Source organism: Dipodomys spectabilis, unplaced genomic scaffold (genome assembly GCF_019054845.1).
Source record: "Dipodomys spectabilis isolate Male_0828 unplaced genomic scaffold, ASM1905484v1 ptg000664l, whole genome shotgun sequence".
Taxonomy (NCBI): domain Eukaryota; kingdom Metazoa; phylum Chordata; class Mammalia; order Rodentia; family Heteromyidae; genus Dipodomys; species Dipodomys spectabilis.
The window spans coordinates 245202-249645 of record NW_024871341.1 but is presented as its reverse complement, the minus strand read 5'-3'; positions in this window follow the sequence as shown (position 1 = coordinate 249645).

Sequence of the window (4444 nt, the reverse complement as noted above, 5' to 3'; positions counted from 1 at the left end):
CATGTTTAAAGTTCAAGCAAAGCATTTAGTACAGAGACTGACCCCTGATAAGGTAAATGCCATTTGTTATTATTATTTTCATCATAATTTTTAACTGAAGCACCTTAGCTACTCCTTATACATTCAAACTCTATGCAATGCAGCCCAGACAAATCCAATCTGTTTCTTCTTTCTCCAACAATAATCTTGATGTGAATTCTCAGACACAAGTATGAGTATCCAGAATACAAACGATGAGCATTTCACCACCCATAGATCTTTGCTTGAGCTGTATCCTCTACCTGAACAAATTACTCTCTTTGTTACCCATCACAGGCAAATAACGCACTTTGACCAATGTTCCTTATCCCCAATGATCACCTCAACTAGCAAAAATTACTTTTCTTCTAAGCTCATGTTTCTTCTATTGGGCACACAGCTCAGTGGTAGAGTATGATGGTCAAGGACTTATGTCCCATCTGAGCCCCACCAAAAAAATAAAATTAACTCATGGTGCTATACTGCTTGAACCATTTTCTTTTTTCTTTTTTTGGGGGTCCAGTCGTGGGGCCTGAACTCTGGGCCTGGGCGCTGTCCCTCAACTCTTCAGCTCAAGGCTAGTGCTCTACCACTTCAGCCACAGTGCCACTTCCGGCTTTTTTCTTTTTGCTTATGTGGTGCTGAGGAATAGAACCCAGGGCCTCATGCATGCAAGGCAAGCACTCATACCACTGAGCCACCTTGTCAGCCCTTAGATTAAAATTTACTTGGGCCTATTTTATCTCCAATATGATAGTCACCTATTGAGCACTTGAAATGTGGGCCAGTCTAAAACAGGATAGGCTGTATGTATAAATTATATACCAGATTTCCAAGACATACTTCAAGAAAGAATATATTTTTAATACTTTATATTATTTATCTACAGCAATGGTATTTAAGGTATATTCAGTTAAATAGAATATATTGTTAAAATAAGTAGCACATACTTTTAACATTTTTAATGTGATGACTAGAAAATTTTACATCATTTTAATGTGACAAGAAAATTTTAAATTCAGTATGTGGCTCACATATTTCTATTACACAGCTCCACCATGCTGCTTTGGAAAACATAAAGCATGTGAGCACACTGATAATTAGATGCACTAATTCTTTTTCCACTCTTCAGAAAACACCTATAACAACATGCTGACAAGGGAAGTGCATGTCAGCTCTAATGGAGCACTGCAGGTGTGAATGTTCCCAAGTCCTTGGAGAGACTGGGAGCTCCTGATGTATTTGCCAGATGGGGTACACAGTAGAGGAATACGCTGTGATCAAGCCATCTCTTTCTTATTTTGTTATATTTTGTTATTAATTATGATGCTTGAACTGAGGACCAGTAGATCACACCTGTAATCCTAGCTACTCAGGAGATTGAGATCTGAGAATCATGGTTCAAAGCCAGCAAGGGGAGAAAAGTCTATGAGACTCTTATGTCTAGTTAACCACAAAAGGCTGGCAGTGAGCAGTGGCTCAAGTAGTAGAATGCTAGCCTTGAGCAAAAGATATGAGGGACAGTGCCTAGGCCCTGAGTTCAAGTTCCAGTACCAGCACACACATACACAAACATGGGGGAGGGAGAGAGAAGCTTGAATGATTCCTGATGAAACACTAAAAAGAAGAAAAGGACAAAAAGGTGTTTGCATGCCAATAAAGAGATTCAGTGATCAGTACTGGGTAAGGATATTGATTTTAAGGCAGAAGTTGAAGTAGAAAGGTGCTTCTGTTGATCAGAAGTCACTCAGCACTCTTAGTCCAGTCACTAAGACCATATGTACCTTTATGCTAGCAGTGGCTGGAGAAGCCATCTTTTGGCTTAGAACCTCATGTCTGTCCCAGTATCCTAGCACTATTCAACCCTGAGAACTGTTAAGTGCTCTGTGCATGCAACTTGCATAGGTATTGTGTGGGCTGCATATGTAATCACAGACAGAGCTCCCACCCTCAAGGTCCACAGTGGCAGGGAGGCACCCTGAGAGGGTGGAAAGATAGCATTGAACCGGCTTCTGAAGGGTATACCACAATGGACAGTTTGTTATGGCCCAGGATGTTGTAGCAAAGGATGAGAAAGATGAGAAAAGGTTAAAGGGGGGGAGTGTGTATACTGAAATATATCAACAGTGGGAAAAGAGGGATTGGTCAAGAAAAAATGCACCCACTGAGACTTTGGATATTTGCAATTTGGACATTTGCAATTTCATTATTGCCAAGGGGAGATATCATGCTCGTGATCCTGTGAATATTAACTGAGTTTATATAGATGAAAGCACCTAACATTGCTCCTAGACTGCAGGAGACGCTGCTTCATTATTAATTTTCTCCTGTTCTGTTTTCCATTTAGTATCAGGCCTCTTAGTGGCTGTTCTGGATACTTCAGTCTATACCAGTAACCACTGCTCTGTCGCATCCATGACATTCCTTCTATCTTGGCTTTCACATCTGCTTTGCTGCTAAAGAGGATTTCAGATGCTATTAACCCATAAAAAGCCAAACTATTTCAGTAAGAATGAAAGCAACTCAATATATTTCTTTTTTTTTTCCTTTTGCCCGTCTTGAAGATTGAACTCAGAGCCTGAGTGCTACCCCTGAGCTTTAGTGTTCATGGCTAGTACTCTTCCACTTGAGCCACAGCACCACTTCTGGATTTCTGGCGGTTTATTGGAGATAAGAGTCTCATAAAGTTTCCTGCCTGGGCTGACTCTGAACCATGAACCTCTTATCTCGGCTTCCTGAGTAGCTAGCATTACAGGTGTGAGCCACCAGCACCTGGCATAAATACAACTTTTATATAAACTTTGAGAATCATCATTTTTAATAAAATCAAAGACAAGATGAAACTTTGTTTCAGCAAGGGAATCCTTGCTCTCTGAGTTCAGACTCTGAACTACATTGACCCACATAAACACAAGACTTATGAGCATAATCCTTCTTGCCCTGGGAGACTTGACTTTAAATCTACTTCCTAGAGAATGTCCATACAAGTGTAACTCTGTTTTGGCAAAGTATTGTAGGACTGTAGGATATGCAGAGCAAGCATTTCACACACTCTGTTTTAACTCTAGTATAGGAAAAAAGACAGCCAGGAGCATTTGGAGGAGGTTGGGTTGAGGTTTGTTGTGTTGGTTTTTTTTTTTAATGTCAGCATTGCTTCTGCTTTATTTTTGTAGCACACCTTTATCATCACCCCTATCTGCTACCTCACATAGCTCAGAACAGATGGCAGTGGTTTAGTTAATTCTTGAAGAAAAAAAGGTAGTGAGTATGTTACGCACAGTCACAAAATGATCCCTAACACCATCTGGGCAAACCTCAATATCAACAACTAGACAGGAATGAAATAAACAGCCTGCGAAGTGACTCAAATCTGCCAATCTGAGGTGGCAGAAGTCTGGGAGATGCCAACGACATGAAGATCTTACTTCAGAGACCACCTGTCAAGTCATTTTTACAGGAGAGAAGAAACTGTCAGATAGTACTCAAAAATGACTTTTCTGAATAGTAATTATCTGAGATAAAATCCCGACTGGTATAGAAGACAGTCTTCTGAGGATGATGATAGAAATATATGAATATAATATACAGAGATCTATATATCTTATGTCTACATGTCAATCTGAGTAGCACTTACATGGATATATATATGCAAAAATTCATCAAGTTGATACATTGAAGATGCACTGTCAATTATATGTAAATTTTACCTATATTTATACCTATTTTAAAATGTTATCTGTATCTCCTATAGGCACCAAGAAAGACTCAGGCCTTGCTGCTTTGTCAACTGGCAAACACTTATGAAAGCAATTTGCCACTGTGTATCAAAGGCCTTAAAATAGGTTTAGTGCCTATGACTCGGTAATCCCATTTCCGGATATCTCTCTGAAGGAAATGCTCTGAAATATGAGAAAACCCTTGTGAAGAATGATGGCCCAACAAATGAATAGATGTACTTTCCTGTGTGTGGCTTGGTTAGGCTCATGATTAAAACTCAGTACACTATCACCTGTTTTTTTGCTTGTTTGTTTTGTTTTTGTTTTTGTTTTTCAGTTATGGGGCTTGAACTGGGGGGTCTGAGCGCTGTTTGCACTATTTGCTCAAGACTAGTGCTCTACTACTTTGAGCCACAGAACCACCACTTCCAGTTTTCTGGTGGTTCATTGGAGATAAGAGTCTCACAGATTTTCTTGCCCAGGCTGGCTTTGAACAGTGATCCTCCGATCTCAGTTTTCTCAGTTGCTATGATTACAAACATTAGCCACCAGCGCCCAGCTCACCAATTTGTATATTGCTATTTGTCTGGATCAAAAAAAAAAAAAAGATCAGAGAACAAAGAAAATAGCACAATGTTTACATTGTGATATAAGGAGATTTGGAGTGATTTCTTTTAGAATCACTATTATGTCTGGTCAAAACATATCCC